General features: G+C 44.6%; 1 protein-coding gene across 1 annotated transcript in view; it reads left to right on the top strand.

Annotated features, from left to right (window-relative positions):
- Positions 1-10934: 10934 nt before the first annotated feature.
- LOC119386896 (uncharacterized) overlaps positions 10935-19917 on the top strand; it is a 64245-nt gene continuing 55262 nt past the window's right edge. The window contains exon 1 of the mRNA XM_037654173.2: positions 10935-11138. The gene's annotated coding sequence lies outside the window, so the exon portion shown is untranslated. The remainder of the gene's footprint in view (positions 11139-19917) is intronic.

Genomic DNA, 19917 nt, shown 5'->3' with positions numbered 1-19917 from the left:
GCCCCAGTGCCGCCAGGGGGCCGTATATCAAGATGTCGTCTTGCGCTGTCGGGGGCCCTACATACGTTGACGTTTCTCGCCCTGTGCGCGTCAAGCCCTTTGTTAAATGTGCGATGGGTGCGGTCTACGAGATAATGTTGAATCTGCCGGTTTGGCCGATATTAACTTTACCTCACGTAAAGTTAATATCAGCCAAACCGGCAGATGTATCAATGACCGCTTAAAACATGCATTTTCGATAAAGCACGGAACAGTGTCGTATTGGCCGTTAAATTTGGAGTTTATCGGATAAATCCGAATTGTAAAACATTTTACCTGCCACTGTTCATCGCATTTTTTTTTTTTGGATTTATCCAAAAAGACGGAGCCCTAGTGATACACTCGCATCCTTTTACGCCAATCTTGGTATTTCTTTGCGGAATTTTTCTGATTTTTTAGCAACTCCCATTATGTGGTGAATCTGAGGTGCTGCTCAAGGAACATATTGTCGCTACGAAAATATTCTAGAAAATATTCTAGAAAATATTCTGGAAATGCGATTGTTCGGGCACATTGAAATGATGAATTGTTAGAAATTTCGTGCCGACGTCACATCAAGCGTTGTCGAGAAGTTACTTTCAGTGACTTCGCTTTGTCTTTTCAGACCGAAATAGAGAGAGAGTGAAAGGAGAGCAAACAGTGGTAGTTCCGGTTGGCTACCCTACACGGGGGAATGGGTGCGAAAATAAAACGAGAGAGATAAAGGGAGACGAGCATAGACCGACATGTACCTTAGTTAGCGACTGAAGTACTGCTTTGCTAACCTTGAGGACTCGGGTTCGGTTTCGGCCACAGCGACGAAAATTTGGATGGGGTTGAAATGCAAAATCACCATTGTACTTAAATTTAGGTGCGCGTTAAAGAACCCCATGTAGTCTGAACTATTCCGGTGCCCCTCACTATGGTGTGCCTCACAATCATGTGGCAGTTTAGACACACAAATCTCAAGATTTCTTTCTAAATTGAAGAGACAAACGCAAACAGAGCAACTGCGTAAACGGAGCAGTGGTAGCAGGCGGCGCTGTTAAAGCCTATCATGATCGAAGGCACGCAGACCTCAGAAATCTACAGATTTTTGAAGTACGCTTATAGTTCTCTAAATACTCCGTTAGCCTTTTGCGCATATGTGTAAGTGTTGCATTCATATCGTCATATTTTCTTCGGATTATCAATCCCGTGCGAATTCGCGAAGCCGCTTGAAATCGGAAGGACAAATACTAGGCAAATTCATATACTTTGTTTAATGCACATGCTGGCTCAAACAACACCGTACTTGCAGAGCTCTCGTATAGACGCCAGCGCCACAGTTCCTCCTCGTGATTTTTGTACGTAAATCTACGGCCGCTCAGGTATTTGTAACATATACCGTGTAAGCGACGGTATTGCAACGGGCACATGGGCGGCGCCGAAAATGACAAGCCCTGACATACAAGAACACACTATTGTGCAACAGTTCGAGTATGCAGAGGCACCCGTAATTGCAACTGCGCCTGCAGCTAAGCCGACAATGACGACCTAGTTAACAAACATGCGGCATTGCGTAGATCAAAATGTCGCTTTCGCAAGCGTCACCGGTCTCTCTAACGCTACTCGCTCAGGTCTCGGCTGCATCTGTATACTTGCAAACGGCAAGTGCTGACCTTGTGCATTTCGATATGTTTATCGGTCATATAGGATACCCCATAGAAGCTGTGCACTAGAAGCCAAACACGACATATTCGCATCATACGATCCAACTCCAACCGGTCTTTATCGAACGCTTGTAGGAAACACACGCCAGTTGTTTCGTAACGAAACGATTAGGTCGTTATGCGGAAACGCGGTTGAATGAACCGACAAATGAAATGTAATAATGATATGCGCACATCAGCGCTGCAGTTACAATGAAACCATACATCGGTCTAGCTTAGAATACGCTAAAAAATAGCAGACAAATTCTAAGGTCGATTTAACTGCTGGCGCAAAAATTCACCACGAGGACTTTTCAGATTCTATATTTATTTATTTATTTATTTATTTATTTATTTATTTATTTATTTATTTATTTATTTATTTATTTATTTATTTATTTGAAATACCCTCAAGGTACATAAAGTACATTATAGAGGGGAGGGTCAAGTACACGATTATATGTAACACGGAACAAGATACGAAGAGAGAAGAAAAAAAAAGCATAACAATCAATCAAGTGAGTACAGTATCATTATAAAATAAAGACAAATAGAAAAGGATAAAACCGATATAAACACTGGTTATACAAAACATACCGTTGGATTGTCTAAATCCGATATGAATCTGTAATGGTAAGAAGACAAAGTACAAGAGCACGAGCTCAGAGCACCAAAGAGGAAGAGAAAAAAAAAGAAAAAAAAGAGGAAAAGGGCAAAGTTTTACAACTCTAGATCATGTTGGTCAGAGCATGTTTGAAAAGAATTGGATCGCGTATGTTCACTATAGATGATGGTAGGTTATTCCATTCGACTGTGGTTTTGGGAAGGAATGACTGTGCGCACGCGACAGTGTTAGAAAACGAGACCTTGACTTTATGACAATGATCCCTACGAGCGGATGTGAATGGTGGTGGTTGAACAAAGAGTGATCGGAGAGTGGCATTGTGATAATATATTTTATGAAAAAGTGAAATGCTAGCTTGCTTCCGGCGAATGGCGAGTGGTGGGATGTTAAGAATGGCTTTCATTTCTGTTACGCTTGCTGTACGGTGATAGTTTGCCAGTATGAAACGAACAGAGCGATTTTGCACTGCTTCAATTGCGTTAATTAATATGGATTGATGCGGATCCCAAACCGATGATGCATATTCTAGTTGAGGACGAATGTACGTGGTGTAGAGCAGTAATTTTAGTGAAGATGGAGCGAGAAAATGATTTCTTTTTATGTATCCCAGAGTACGGTTACTTTTTGATATTATGTGTTCGACGTGATGTTTCCATGACAGATCGTTAGTTATGTGGACGCCAAGGTAACGGTATGCTGTGACAGATTCGAGATTGATGTTATTAATTACATATGTTGAGGACGCTGCGTTAGAACGTGAAACTCGCATGTATTTACATTTCTTAGTATTTAGCTCCATGCGCCAAGTGACGCACCAGTTATGGACGTGGTTTAGATCAGACTGTAGATTAGCGACATCAGAGGTAGTAGTTATTCTGCGATATACAACACAGTCAGTCAGCAAATAAACAATTTGTGAGGAAATGTTATTGGGTAAGTCATTTATATAAATTAAGAATAGAAGAGGACCCAGAACGGACCCTTGAGGAACCCCGGACTCAACAGGGGCCATGTCAGACACGCTATCATTAGTGGCGACAAATTGAAACCGAGATAGAAGAAACGCTCGAATCCAATTGACGATTGCAGGGTCTATATTAAGTACGCTTAGTTTATACAAGAGAAGCAGGTGGTTTACTTTGTCAAAGGCTTTACAGAAGTCCAGAAATACGCAGTCAATGGGAAAGCCAGAGTCTAAGTAAGTGTGCAAGTCATGAGTAAATGAAAGCAGCTGTGTTTCGCAAGAGAAAGATTTGCGAAATCCATGTTGAAATTTACAAAAGAAATTGTTATCTTCAAGAAAGTTAACTAGATGAGTGAAAATGACGTGCTCCATTATTTTGCATGGGATTGAAGTTAAAGATATTGGACGATAATTAAGAGGATTATGAGTTTCGCCGGATTTAAAGATTGGCACAACCTTTCCCATCTTCCAATCTTGAGGTAATGAGGCAGACCGAAGTGATTGTGAAAAGATGTATTCAAAAATGATGGAGCAATACTCAATGGTATTTTTCAAAAACTTTGATGTGATACCATCTGCTCCACAAGACGAGCTAAGCTTTAAGTTCTTAATTATTTTTTTGATGCCAGTGGGCTCAAAAATAATAGGGTTCATTGGAGGAAAATTAGAAGGGGTAACATGTGGTAGTTCATTATCGGGTCTCGAGGATGAAAATGACTGGATGAACGTATTGTTCAAAATCGTTGCACATTGTTGACTAGGTACAGGGTCACCATTCGGTGTGGTTAGAGATATGGTTTGCGCATCGTTACACTGAAATACCCTCCAAAAACCCTTTGGGTTACTTTTTAGCATGTTAGGAAGTGTAGTGTGGAAAAACGAATACTTAGAGGCTTTCAATGCTGCTAAATAAGTGGAAGCTGCATTCTTATAAGCCTCCCATTTATATTGACATTGGGAATGCCTTGCAATGCGAAAAAGACGTTTTTTCTTGTTAGAAAGACGGTTCAGTGATCTGTTGTACCATGGTGCTTTGTTATTTGAAAAAACTTGTTTAATAGGAATGAATTGATTGTATAGTTTATTTACCTTTCTCTTGAACATTTGCCAGTTTAGCTCTAACGGACGGTTGTCGAAGTTGGTCAAAAACTGATCTAAAAATGTTGAGAGCGCACTGTTAATAGCTTCAAAGTTCCCTCTCCTGTAATCTCTGATTGTTTTAAAACGGTTGCGGGATGGTGACAATGATAGAGTGATAGAAAAATGTAGAACATTGTGATCACTTAGTCCTGGTGAGTGAACCACAGAAGAGAGGAGATCAGTAGACGACGTGAGGACCAAGTCCAAGAGCGATGACGTCGTTTTTGTTACGCGCGTAGGTGAACTGACGATCTGGTGCAAGTTGAAATCGGCGCATACTTCAATGAAACGATTAGCTTCGGATGAGGAAGGCGATGAAAAGGGACATGATCCTGACCAACAGATACTCGGGAAATTGAAGTCACCCATGATAATAATCTCAGCTGCCGGAAACTGAACTGTCACTTGGTTGAGGCAGTCGTACAGGTTGTCGCAAAATGACGAATCGCTTGATGGTGCGCGGTAACAAGCTCCGATAACAATTTTTTTGAAATTAACACTTAGACAACACCATACAGATTCAATGTCGCACTTTATTGGGATAGAAAAAGACTCATAACATCTGTTAACAGCCAGCAGAACACCGCCGCCTGTAGTGTTAGTGCGGTCACATCGGTAAATGTTATACGATTTGTTGCATCGAAGCAGTTCGGAATTTGATACTTTTGAAGTTAGCCATGTTTCGGTTAGAGCAATAATATCAGCTTCACAGTCATCTACTAGGCTGCACAGTTCGTTGTTCTTTGACAAGTAACTACGAATGTTAGTTAGCAACACCGATATTTTTGTTGTTTTTTCAACAGGACACTTGCCCCTCACGTCATGCTATCGGCGTGCAGCCGAAACCGCGCGGCCAGACCTTAAATATCGGGTAGAAGACTCGCCGGAACCACTGACATTATCATTCGATGTTATTTCATACACAACGTCATCGTTGGCGTTGTAACTATAGTACCTACCATTGATTACCAGTTTCTTATATTTTAGCTTGACGGGCACGTTCCGAGATTTTGCATAGTTGATGAGTTTTTTTCTTGCGTGACGCGTTGCTGCGCAATAGTCCTCACTAACAGCAATTCTGTTATCTTTTAACTCTGTACGTTTCGATAGGATTTGCTCCTTGCTTTTGTACGATTCAAAGTTAACAATGACTGGACGTGCCTTACTCGAGGAAAATCTACCAATACGATGTGCACGGGATATGTGTTCGCGTGTAATACCAAGTGCTAACTTGTTTGCAAGCAAGTCAAGAATTTTTTCTTCTGATTGAGGCGCTGTTTCAGTAGCGATATCTGGTATGTTATAGAAAAGTAGGTTATTACGACGAGAGCGATCTTCGGCATCGTCTAACCGCGCGCGCATAGTAGCAGACTCTTTCGCCATACGGTCGACCGTTTCTCGAAGTTCTCCCAGTTCACTCTGCCATTTGTCGAAGTTGGTTGTCTGGGTTTCTACACCCTCTAGCCTCACTCTAATATCAGATATCGCTGTAGACATTGACTGCTGTTGTGATTTTAGCTCTGAAACAGTGTCTAGCATTGACTTTTGATTATCCTCCATTCGTATAGACCGTTGATTTAGGTCGCGCACTGTTTTTAAAACTTCGGCAAGTGCCTCAGATTGCTGATCTTTTTGAGGACCAGGGTTACATTCAATGTCACCACACAGCATTAAAAGCAATGAACAAAAAGGTCGCACAATTGCTCCAGGGCATGGAGGAAGCACGATCAGAAATCTATCGTCAGATTTAAAGCAGGAGTATGCAAGCTTGGAAAAGCAACTGACCTGCGGGACGAAGAAATAGGTGCGTAAGAACTTCATTCTAGCCGTGCGTCCATGCCCACTGTCGACCATGTCCCATGTGCCTGGTTTTAACTCGGCAGCTATCTGCGTTGACATCGTTGCGGTTGCGCAGTGGAGCCCAAGCAGCAAGGTCGTCTGGGCGCATGCGTGGTGATACAGTGGGGGGTCAGCGTGCACAATCACTGGTATTGGAGAATCCATGAAACCAGCATCCGTACACATAGAAGCACGGCAATTTTCGACAGGTAGCAGGCCCGTGATGCATCCAGAGCTGTAGTTCGGGTCGTGTAGTTCGCCGGTACACTGGAGGAGGCCGTCCGCAGGAACCGGGATAGACCAGACCACGTCACTCAGGAGAATCTCGCGGCTGCAGGACACGTCGCCGACTCGATGACCGACGTCATGCACCCAGCCGCAGATGATAGTACCGAGAAGCTGCGGGACGAAGAAATAGGTGCGTAAGAACTTCATTCTAGCCGTGCGTCCATGCCCACTATTGAAGGGCTTCCAATTTTCGTTCGAGGAATTCGAATGGCCCGACTTCCTTAGTGGGTCAGATGTGAATGTATGTCATAAACAAATTTCCAACGTCGAATCGAATAGATATTCTTCTGAATTATCGCTCAACTGATAACTTTGTAGATAACTAAAAGCTGCTTTTGGTTATCTAGAAAGTTATCAGTTGAGTGATGCTGCTTTTAGTTATCCGGTGCAAAACTGCAAAAACAAAGGAAAAGCGTGCCTCACCAGATCAAGGTAATTTGATCGGTAATAGCAATTTTTTAGTGATAACCCCGGGGTGAAAACGATAAGTGTGATACTACTGCATAATGTTTAAATTGTTTTGCTTAGACTGATAAATGTTATATTCTCTTTTTAAAAGGGATACACAAATCACAAATAAGCTAAATAAAATGCTGTAGCATGGCTTGCCAGCGTATGGACGCATTACTCGTCCTAGAATAAATGTGTTTGTGCGGTGCGTGCACGTTCGTTTGAAAAGCATTTAGAGATTAACAGATAAGTCGCACGCACATCTCTCATTAACTACCGATGGCTCTCCGGAATTGCGAGATTGTCTACGTTGATGCCGATGAGGCGGAAAGTAATGTTCTCGGCTGTGGCGTTACAAGCTAGTTAATTGAGGAAATATGTATCTAGCCAAATACTAACGAGTACAGGAGCAGCCGCTTTCCTGTCTTCTTCACCGTTTCCTGTGTTCGTTCGGTTTTTGGCTGCATCTATATTTCCTCAATGAAGTGCACCAACTAGCCCAACAACGTGTTATATCAAGCTATAGTTAAGCGGCCTTCAGTGGTGAAAACCTTGGACAGGCGACTACCAAGGTGAAAATATGTTTACTGACGTTCACGAACTTGCGCTATCGACCCATACACCATGAGATGCGGTGAAGTATCCTCACTTATATACTACGGCGCAATGCGGTGGTATCAACTATAACATGCACTTGACGTGGGATAGCTGTTGCCTCTGTGATGCTTGTGCCCACCGTGGCGTTTTTCTCCTACTGTTTTTGGTACGTGTTTGCGTCCCCCAAACTTTTGCGTCGGGTGGCAGCTCAAGCTTGTCGCCCTTTCGGGCGGTAGCGTTGGTTCATGTTACGTGGGATGCGCTCTACTTGGATTCGTGCTCGTAGGTCAGGTGGCGTAAGTGTCGTTAACGCATTTAGCTGAGCCATGGTTGGTACTAACAATAAATCCATAATACCAGCGAACACGCACCACAGACTTCACAGAACGACACAGGACAACCTAGCGGTGGTCTTGTGTCGTTCTGTGTAGTCTGTAGTGCGTGTTCGCTAGTATTATGGATTCATTAAGGCTCGTCTCGTCTGCGCAAAATTGTGGCGTTAGGGTGTAACGTATAGTCGTGTCAGCATGGAGCGCCACAGCTTCGTGTAGAAAATGCTCGTGAGGATCGGTACTTCAGAAATAAGAAATATCTTCCAGAAACAATATACCGGAACGTGACAATTGTTCTGAGACGCAGTGTTGAAACATCGTAAAATACAGATACTTATTTCAACTGTCTCTGCAATATACTTCCACTCACTTATTCATGTGCATCGCACCCTTACATTCGTATATAATTTTTTTATTCCATTATGGGCTGTCACATGCAAGGAGGATGTATTCTGTAAGAGTTGTGCTGTGTATAAACTGTAGGGGGTGTTTCGTAGTATGTGTCATCGCACGCCCAACGATGACAGCTTGATCCAGCGCTGCAAAGATGGTTGGCTTCCAGAATTATGCGAGAGTGCAAAGCTACATCAAGTCTGAACTAATTATCCAGCGTCTTACGTCATTGGAAATGGACGAGTGACACGTTGTTCCTGAGCGAAAAAATTGGAATAAAGAAAACATGTTAAATCCCTATCCCGCGCCGCAACGTCCTGCGAGGGTATACATCTGAATACATTATGCTGGGCTTTGAAAGATATGTCAAATGAATACTATCCAAGCCAGAGCCACTTCGAGCGGAACAAGACCGAGGGTGTTGAATCTAGCTCTAAGTGCAGCTGACGTGAGGTGTAAGCAAGTAAGGGTGACCGCGGCCCTCAACAAGCACAGCTTCCGCTGCCATGTTGAGGTAACGTGGAAGGGAAGAGAAAAAAATTGACAGCATATCCACGGGTGAATGACGAAGAGCTTGGGCGAAGCTCCTGAAGCAATCATGGTTACACCGCGAAATCTTCAGTGGTTTCGCCCATCAGTAATCAAAGCGATAGCCCAGTACTTCATCAAAGACGTGACAAACACTGTATACATTTATACAAGAAATTTTATTATTCGTAAGTGGTAGCTAGACGTGGCTTCCGTTCCCCCTTCATTATAACGGCTTTATGGTCGGCTAAGTAATGGATCGGCGATGGATCGTAGTGGGATGTTTGCAAAGACGAAGTAGTGGGCAGTTTGCAAAGGATCGGTGATGGGTCGTAGTGGGATGTTTGCAAAGACGAAGGAGTGGGCAGTTTGCAAAGGTGGTTACGCCGGACAACGGAGACGTGACAAGGTTAGACTAAGAGGAGCTTCGCCCCTAAAAAAGTTACATTAGACCACGTGCACAAGTGCTGTCATAATGAACTTCATGACGTCCAAGTTGGGTTCACGCCGCACCTACTAAATTAGTTCGCAGAACACCAACCAAAACAGCCTTGTCTTTCGCAGCACAATTTTTGATGCGGTGCGTCTTGCCGCAGGTACCAGCATCTCTATTCATAGTGTACTTCACTTCGGATACTTCCGTTATTTAGGAGAACATTTCTGCGATATGAATTATGAATGTCAGAGTGTCGGCGAAGGCAGTCCGGTTTCTGATTCTATAAGGATAACGCCTAGCAGATAATAGATAGAGATAACATCTTGCGAGGCGTCATGGAGGATTTCACATTCCCACCCACTGTCACGTTCAGAGGCACTTACTCTATTATAAATTGCGGAATGTGCGAAATGAGCTACGTTCAGGTGAATAGGTTGATTCATGATCACCTTTGTTACAGCCATGTTGAAAAAACACGCTGCAAACAGCCCTTGATTCGTTGTGCATGGCCGGTTCAAGCGCGATGAATAAAAAAGTTCGGGATTAGCCACGTCTTTTTTTTTTTAAGCTAAAGTTAATTTCAATAAGTCCTTCAAACAGTGGGCCTTCATCAACGAGACCACCGGACTTATGATTCGTGGCTCCATGGGTCCAGCCACTGAGTACTGTTGATGTATATCGCGGGAACTGGCCTCCATTAAAATTGTGAATACCGTTAGGCAAACTTTCGAATAAAAAAAATCTTGTTTGCGCTCAGCAGAATACAGTTTCCCGTGACAGTGAAATACAATGACAATCCAGAAGTATACAAAGAGAGAAAAGAAGAACGATTGCAAAACACATATTACTTCCCGAGTGTATTCTGCATGGTCATCGTTCAGGCTTTCAGTTATGAAGGCGGTCAGTAATTTATTTCTTTCCTCTGACCTAACCCTTTAATTGCAATATCATTATGATTCTTACCTCCCCATGAAATAGTGCAGAGCATGTGTCTGTGGGATTATAGCAGTATTTCACGCAACAAGTTCCGGTTACAGTGTTTCCCGGCCGTTTCCTTTCCTCACGCTTGCCTTCTTGGCAGGACGTGTCATACCACGGCACGCGTTTGATTGTGGCCTTATGAGGACAAACAACACGCCGCGCGTGACTGCGGGCGCGCGTACACGTTGTATCTTACGACTTGTAAATATCTGACTCAGCGTTATAATAGACCGAGCCCAGCTCTCATTCTTTACAACCCGGCTGTAGCATCATCCCACTTCGTGTCGCCTACGCCGACGTCTCACCTTCGTGTGATCGGCTTTGACCAGAGACCCGGATACCGTATCGGTTAGGCCCATTGTATAAAGAACGACGTGGCCGAGGTGGGATCAGAGCCCCCCCTTTCGCGAGTCACCGCCGTCAGAAGGGTTAGAGACCTTGCTTCACACCGCCTTATAAAGAAACGGGCAGCGCCGGCTTTGGCGTATGTTCGTACGCGCCTCTTGACATATACGCACACTCACAAAGGAGGAGGCAACCTTAGGTGTTATCACTCTCGCGATAAGCGTCCACGGGGCAACGGTGAGCGAGCGCGCGCAGCGACTGTCTAAAGTTCGAGGACTACGCCCGCCGCCATTTGCAGTGTTGGAGCCCGCGCGAAACGTGCCCGGCGCCGGATTGCTGCGTGCCGCGCCTTTTTTTCTGTCGGAGACTCCACCTGCAAGCGGCAAACTCTCGAAGCTCGCGGACGTGACCATCGACGCTTGGCGTGTGTTTCCAACGGACGGCTCCGAAACGAGCCGAGGAGATACAACGGACTTCCTGGGAAGACTGAAGACGCCGCGGAAGAACTGAGGTGAGACGGACGCAACGCGGGTATCGGCGGTACCAGCAGCGCCATTGCGCGAAGCCGCCGCCTTTTCAAACGTCCCTGTAACGGTCGCGGTCTTCTTTGTGCCGTTTCGCGTGTTGTGCTTTTGCCTAAATAGGTTTTCCTCTACCGCTCTCATGATACTGATTGCCAACTTCAGGGGTGTTTCTGCGAGAAAGCTGTAGACAAAGAGAGTGCCGCCGGCTGCACCTACATACGCCTCCATGCCGGTTGCATTGGAATGGGCGTGGGCTCAACGCTATAACGCGCACAGAGGCTCGGGTTAGCTCAGACATTGCCGGTTTGACAACGTCCAATTAACGGGTCTACAGTAAGGGAAAAATTATGTTTGGTGTCTAATTTTTATGGCCCCAAATGAAACATTTGCCCGAGAAAAACAATGGATACCACAGAATACTTACGTTAACTTTTGTGCTGCCGATACGCGTTCCTAGCATGTTTTTTTAGCTTGGTTTTCCTCATCTCTTTGTATTTCGGTGAGAACACGTTCTGCTTGAAATATGCGTTGTCATCGGCCGAAACGGCTTCCATTTCGTCTTTTACCTAAAAGAATTCGCAACTGACCCCCGACCAGCCTATTATATTAAGAAACAAGAGGCGCTTTATGCTTCGGAAGCACATAAGACATAATCCTAGCATAATGGTGTTGTTGCTTCACTGCATAACTTAATTTTTAACGGCAGCTCGTTCAAATGCCAGATTTGCAACTAAAACTGGCATGTTTTGTGAGCATCATAACGCAACGCAAACGATGATGACATATCATTAACTGCATTGAAGTCAACCATGAAGTTTGAGACTGGTGAATTCTGCCATTCTGCACTGTGTTAGCAAGCCAAGGTAGTTGTCTATTGCTGCAGCCGACCTGCTAACAGTACGAATTCCGCATATGGGTTGCGCATCGCTCTGCAGCGCAAAGAAAGAATGCGGAGACGAAAAGTATGGACGTACAAAGGCGCTGCTTTGTAGGTTCCTGTCCATAAATTCACAAACATATCTAGAAAAACTTGCTTTCGATTGCTGTATGTGGTACTAACTTTAGCTTCTTAGAAGCAAAGATTTGTTTTTGTTTTTTGTTTTTTTTTTGTGCTCAACTGAGCGAAAAGGCAGCTAGCTGCCTTGCATAGACTCACAAACATTTTCTTCCAATACTGAAATTTTTTTTCTAGCATAATTAGCGCCAAAATAATATTTCTCGAGGCTACTACAGCGAGGCTAGCAAGCAAGAATTTAAAAATAATTAATTCCCAAAACAGAGAAGACTTGTCGTTTGTCTAACATCGTTTTGTGTACTTACTTTTCAACTTTAAGTTTCGTGCAGTTCGCGACTGTGATTGACGAAGGTCGCGCTAAACAGTACTCGCCTCTGTCGCACGTACAACGTCACTAAACTTACATGATCAATCAAGCATCTTTATTGGCGAAACATTTACTCCCCGTGGAGTTCATCGCGCGCAAAACCACCAAATCAGCTGATATGCCATTTTTCGTTCCTGCCTGGAGAATCAGTATTTGTCAAGCCACTTAGAGGTCGTTCTTATCGACGACAAACAAGCTTCACAAAAGCCATTTTGTCAGGCTCCACCCTACGACACTGTTGAACTCTCAAGGCGCAACTTCTAACTGGACGTCACGTGTTATCTTGACGACTTCGGAGAACGATAAGGTTCAGAGAGAGAACAGCGTCAACAGTACGGAAAATGAGCAAATGAGTGGGCTCGAGCGAATATGCTATACGTGTGCACAATGGCCTAGCACACCGGCGAAATTTATTTAATTTCCAACGGCTTCGATAGGGGACCTATCTTAATCAGGGTCAGTTTGAGAGAGAGAGAGAGAGACGGGGGGGGGGGGGGGGGGGGGGAGTTTATAATTATTTTCAGGGCGCCTGTAGCTAATCATTTTTGCAATAGCGTTGAGCAGGCAGTCGGGCCATGTAGAAGATATTGGCCTTCAAGAATAACATTCGGGATAGGACCTTGTACGTTTCCAATGCTGACTGACGGCAAGCGGATCATTCATTTTCGTACGCTTCCAGCATGTGTGTGTGTGTGTGTGTGTGTGTGTGTGTGTGTGTGTGTGTGTGTGTGTGTGTGTGGTGTGTGTGTGTGTGTGTGTGTGTGTGTGTGTGTGTTTGTGTGTGTGTGTGTGCGTGCGTGCGTGCGTGCGTGTGTGTGTGTGTGTGTGTGTGTGTGTGTGCGTGCGTGCGTGCGTGCGTGCGTGCGTGCGTGCGTGCGTGCGTGTTGCGGCACCAATGCAACACGACGATCGATGTGTCTGTTGCTGCTCCATGAACATATTAGCGTAAGAGGCAAAGGCACAGATGTAGCTTCAAAATGTAAAACAAATGTGCAACTTTCCCTCGGATTACCCTTTCGTCACTTTGCGGTATTCCTCGGAACTAGTCTGCAAACACTAATCGTTTTGTCAATTTCCGAACTTTATAGTTGGAGCGTTTCAATACTGCATAAAAGACAAGCATTATTATTAAACGTCAAACGTTCAACTGTCTTTAGAAATTTTGGCTCTATCAAACAAACGCGCGATTTCAATTCAAGATGAAGTTTAAAGTTAATCAAGCGAGTGACTTCACTGTGGAGTGTGACGCAGCTTATATTGCGACAATTTTCCGAAGGCATGTATAAAATACTGATTATTTCTACATTATTCATATAAAATTCAAGTTGCCAACAAGAATAACCTCAAGAACAGCTTAGATGTCAATAAGAAAAGATAAAAGGACTTTAGGCGACCTTAATGTTTTGTTTAGGAGTCTTTAAAAGCGCTAGCACCTATCGTTTGGTGAAATTTGGTTCACTTGGGTAGACTTTAAGTTAACTTTCGGTCGCCGACTTCAATAGCTTCAGTGTACACGCACAAGCCACTATGACCAGTATGTTCACCGTCGCCCGTTTCAATGAATCAAATGTTGGGTGAAAGAAGACTGTTCTGTAGTGGGTATGCGCCATCTTGATTGCACAAGCCCAGACGAAAGCACTCCGTTCTTGTATGAACTCATTGAGTTATTCTTCATTAACTATTCTGACAGTTGATTGGCCCTTACTTTAACTAAACTTAGGCTCCGATATCATGTGTATCGTATACAACCCTTAGCTTGAATCATTACCTCCTTTTTATCTGAGTTCTTCATTCTATTGGGGTTTCATAACATTCGATAGAACGCTTAATTTCCGGTTCCCTGGGGGAGAATTTTGGTGAGCTTCTTGAGAAATATAATGTCGGTAGGGGCTAGCGCCATAAAAGGTTTTGGGGTGTTGAGATTAAATGAAAACAGGCTCACACCAGATGTGAGGCCTTGCTATGGAATTATGCACAAAGTGTGGCACGACTTGTCGGCGAGAGTACTGTGTCATATTTCTTAAACGATAAAGTGGCTTACGATTGCCTGCGTTACTTTAACAGGACCCCGATTTCACTAACGTGAGAACTCAATTTTGATGCAACTTCGAAAGGCGAGGGAGAGGTGGTATGCTTACCTATCCTGCAAGCCTAACAGGTTACGTCATTTGTCGCAGCTTATAGTTGTCCAGAAATAAAGCAAAATACAGGCGGGATCAAAGTGCTTTCGAGAATAAGCATGAAGAACTGAGCAGAAAAAAAATTCAACCAGCTCCGCTTCGCGGACACCGACGAAACAGCGAAGCTGATGGCGTTCCCTTCGTCAGGCTAACGCATTTCTATGTTTTGCGAGTCTTTCAAATATGTTGTGTCACTGCTCTTTATTAAACACTCTCTGTTAAGCTTTGAGGTGGTAGTTTTATGGCATCTTGACCGTACCGCTCTTATACACAGGTTTACAAAGAAGCCTTCGCCTAAGATGCTCCGATATGTTGTATCACTGCTCTTTATTAAACATTCCTTGCTGAGCTTTGAGGTGGTGGTATAGCCACCACCTTTTATAGCCACAAAGTATCACGTGACTGTGGTGTGGCTGTGGTAACGCGCACGCCATTTGTTTGGCTAACTGTTGCCTTCTTCCTTTTTAGTGGAAGTGTGCGTAGTGGTATTTACCCAATTTCTGTGGCAATACGCGTTTATGATGGATGGATGATGGATGAATAAACTTTATTGCGGTCCCTCGGAACGCACCCTAGCACGTTGCGGGCCGCTCCCACGTCAGAACAGAAAGACCGAGTCTCTCTGCTGCGTCGCGGGCCCGTTGGACTGCCCATAGTTGTGCTTCGAGTCCGGAGCTGGTAATAGCATCTTCCCATTTTGACGGCATGATGATAGTTTTCAATAGGCCGCGCAGATTTTTGCGGCACATACCCGTTTGTTTGGCAACTGTTGCCTTCATTTCTAGTAGACCAACGGTGAGTAGTGGGATTGACCCAATGTCTGTGGCGCATACCCGTTTATGATGCCCACAAGCTTTACCACGGACCCCGGACATGAAAGGCTCGACCAAGGACAGCTTCGCTGTTAAATAGACTTCGTCTGCCGAAATTATCGCACACTCTGAGGTATCAAAAATTGAAGACGTCGGTGTTTATTTCTGGTTGGACGCGAAATGGGGGGAAAAACGTTGTTCGACCATGTGAAATCTGTTTCCGTCAAGCAACCTTCAAATCGCAGAGTCCACCAATTGAGCCTGACTCCATAATTCCATTCTACACACCTTAAAAGTAAAGACCACGTCAATTTTTTTTTATAAACATCGCATCCAATGATGCGATATGATCGTATATCGGACCTTCCCTGGCAACCCGTAAGATAAGGAATCTTGGCTCAAGAGCCGACGGAGGAGAAAAAGAAGAAGAACAAGATGAAGATAATGAACGCCGGAATGGCTGTATACTGTGAAAAATAAATCATTTGTTAATGGTGTTTATTTGCCGGCACTCAGCGACAATACGTAATGGCGACAGTCACGATAAAGTACGGACTCTCAGCATGAGCTGCCTCCTTTCAGGAGAAGCCAAAGAGGACGACCCACTAGAAGGCGCTGGAGAGCGTAACCCATTCCTAAGTTCCAAGGCTTCGCTACACAGTAAACGTTCATTACCTGATTTAGTGCTACAAACCAGATGGATGCACATTTTTTTCTCCTTTTCACGATATATATATATATATATATATTATCTTACCGTGGGATAATTGATGTAAAAGCTAGAAAGAATGCAATCTTGTCGAAAAGGGTTCGAACATACTGAACAGCTCCCTAGCTGGCTCGCTGTTTCTTCCATTTTTTTTTTTTTTTTCATTTTGCTCTCTCTCTCTCTCTCTATTCATTCGCTGTCTTTCGCACAGGCTCGTAGCAGTATAATGAACTGATAATCGCTCATTGTAGCAACGTAGCTGTAAAGTATGACGACGGTTATATTACACGACGCGGCACGGTGAATAATGGCAGGCGTAACAGCGGAACACGAAGGCTGGGGGAAAGAAAAGAAGGAATGACATCTTGCGTGAGGAATTCGCCCCGTACAAACAGAGCGAGTGGCGCGCGAGACGCGCAGATACGGCGGTTCGCTCTGCTATGCCGATAAGACCAGATTGGCAGGCAAGAGCGTTGTCGCGAGTCGAGCAGTAAAAAAAAAAAAAAAAAGAGAGACTCGCGTTTGAGCTTCCTAGCGCGGACTCTTTTTGCCGCGAAAGAAGCGCTATTGCACCAGATTTTCTTCGTTTTTTTTTTTCTTTTTGGAACCCTGCAGAACCCAGAGGGAGGAAGATGCTGCCATCAAGCTCCCGACTATCGGATCAGGTCTTCTTGTGTTGAGTTAGCCCGACTATAGCCGTGGCGATGGAACGATTCATGCAAGGCTGTTTTGCTCTTAACGAAGAGCCGCTCTCTCTCTCTCTCTCTCTCTCTCTCTCTCTCTCTCTCTCTTTGTCGGCAGCAGATCTCACAAATTAGGTTGACTTTATCGCCTGAATTTAGAAGCACACCGAACTCATCGGAATGTGTTAGTGACGCAATAAGTGAAAAATCCTTGAGAGGTTTCCGCTGGAGCCAGCGTACTTGTCTGCGTCAAGGCACTTGCTTCTTTGACGTTTCTGTATATTTTTTTACTAATGAACTAATGTATGCAAGTGTTTGCTTGCATACTGCTCGCCAATATGCGTCCTTTTTTGGAATTTGGTATACTAATGTGCTACAATTTTTGAGGTTCTGGCCAAAAGTGTAATAATAATAATAATAATAATAATAATAATAATAATAATAATAATAATAATAATAATAATAATAATAATAATAATATGGTCTCTTATGAATTCGCCTAAGACGACTCGAGGGCGAAAGCTATCTCCTTTCTTCTTCTTTTCCATCTCATTCAATCGTATCGAAAGCCTTCTACACCTATCATGGTTTTTCACTGCCTCTGAGATCAGAGGCGTTGCAAGCTTTCTGCACCTGGCATGGTTTTGTACGGCCTCCAGTGTCGGCCCAACTTTGGCCATGTGACGATGTCGTGTGATGACATCGTCGTTTTGCATCACGTTACGTGACGTCATAATGTCGCCATAAGTTCTGCCGATCTGTGACATCATGATGACTTTATATGATGATGTCATTACATGAGATTCGTTGTTTGCATCACTTCGCGTTGACCCCAATGGTCGCTTTTCGCGTTTGATGAGGCATCTAAGGCTTTCGCCTTAATACATTGTCATTCCGAAACAGTGTACGGAGTCGGTGGCTCTCGCATCACATCAACGCAAGTATGACGCTTGTATCCGTGCGACGTGCACTCAAAAGGTGGTACGCGTTCTTTTGAAAAGAGGGATGCTTGTTGACAATTAATACAGCACAGTGATGTAGGCAGAAATTTGTTGCGGAAGGGGGGGGGGGCACTCCCTTGATCCGACATGGAGTGCAGGCACGTAAGTGTGGTCGAGTGTCGTTTTGTGCTATGTATCCCATGAGAGAAAAACATTGGGGGGGGGGGGGGGGCGAGGGGGGGGGCACGGGCCCGGTGTACCACCTCCTGGTTACGCCACTGATACAGCAAATCATTTACTTTATCTTTCTTGGCGGTAGTAAACGCTACTCACACCACCTATGTCACACGGGTATTTAAATACTTATGCACAATAGAAAGTTGGCAACGTATGGCAACAGCCTGTCTCAAAGTGGCGTTCATATAATCATGATTATCATCATTGTTCTGACAGCGACATAGTGGTTTTGTACCAATATTCAATGTGCGCGTATCTCTATACACGGTTAGTTTCTGTTGTTAGAATATCGGTTTTTTCAAAGTCAATCATATGGTCGGCATCTTCCGAGCGAATTCCTAACAGAAACTAACCAGCAAAAACGGCTGTTACTGGAGTCGTGGTTCATCCAAACACCGAAGGCAACTTGAACCGATGCAAGGGAAACCTGCCGTCGGTATACATTCACGGACTAACCACAGCAAGAAAACCAATGCAAACAAAGTCACGGGTAAACTAAACCGTCCCCGGCCGCCCCCAGCCCATCAATCCCACGCAACCGCGGCAACCACAACCTCCTCAACACTCTCACCACCAAAGAAGACGCGCATACCAGCCTTCTCCCCAGCTGGTTCGAAAGAGAAGTTAAAGTTGCAACTCGACACCTCCGCTGTCACTCCCCCAGAAGAAGGAATCGAGTTGATTACGAAACGTCGGGAAATAAAACCATTTTTTTGTTGGAGCCCTTTGAAAGTCTTAATTAATTAACCCAACCAGACAGGCAAATCTGTCAAAATGTTTAGCTTTAAAACTTAAACGTATGTATTCCACAGTGGGAAAACAGTAAGCCCTCCCGGAAGAGTACACCTTAGATGTTGTCCATGCGCTGCATGCAGCCGCTCGCAGAATGCACCTACAAAAAAATGTGTGAATTCAATCACATCGGCGCATAAGCTATAGTTGGTTTTACCATATAGACACATTCTGTCACTGGTTCAGGTAAAAACTTGGAACGTCCTGGCACGCTTTATCCGATTCTGACGTCATCGATCAGTTAAGTGTAATATTTTAGCTGGGAACGATGAACCCTTAATTCCCAGTATGCGTAGTTCTTAATTCAGCACAAAACGAGTATATACTGAAGCTTTCAACGAAACAACCTAGTACCACAGAGCTGAACTGCAGGCGCGCCGCCATTTTCTGGTTGCACCTTACATTTTTTTCTTTGCTCTGCTCTGGTGGCAGGGACCACCAGAGCAGGAACGTAGCCAGGAATTTTTTTATGTGGAAAGGGGGGGGGGGGACCATACTTTATGTATGCTCGTGCGTGCGTTTGTATGTGTGCGTGTTATATACCATGCAAAACTGAAAAAATTGGGGGGACGCTTAAGCTTCGCCTTTAAAGGCCAACTCCGGCGATTTTTCGAGGTCGATGGATCTCAATGAAATTCGCTGGGTACGTTCATTTGCACGTTTCCGTCGTTTATGCCAAATTACAGGCTTGAGACATGCGCAGATTGTTTGCAAATGAATTTTAAAGATTGTCTGCAAACGCCCTCCTGGCTTCCCACAATTATTGGCAACATTGCGTCTGTGACGTCAGTATTGGGAAGGCGGCGGAAGTGACGCAGCCGAGGGCACCGCTAACTTCGGCGCTTCGGCCGCTACAGCGAGCGTCTGCTGTGCACAAGGCGACAGACAGCGTTGGTTTGGCCGGCGCTTCGCTGGTCGTCCCGGCTGTCACAGTTTTCATACTCGGCGCCAGCGTGACCGGCATGCCTTGCACGACTTCCAGTTCGTTCGTAACAACATCTACGTCATACGTAGACAGCACACTCGGTTG

The sequence above is a fragment of the Rhipicephalus sanguineus genome, chromosome 3, assembly GCF_013339695.2.
Source record: "Rhipicephalus sanguineus isolate Rsan-2018 chromosome 3, BIME_Rsan_1.4, whole genome shotgun sequence".
Taxonomy (NCBI): domain Eukaryota; kingdom Metazoa; phylum Arthropoda; class Arachnida; order Ixodida; family Ixodidae; genus Rhipicephalus; species Rhipicephalus sanguineus.
The sequence above is the reverse complement of the archived record's forward strand: the minus strand, read 5'-3'. Positions and strand labels throughout refer to the sequence as shown.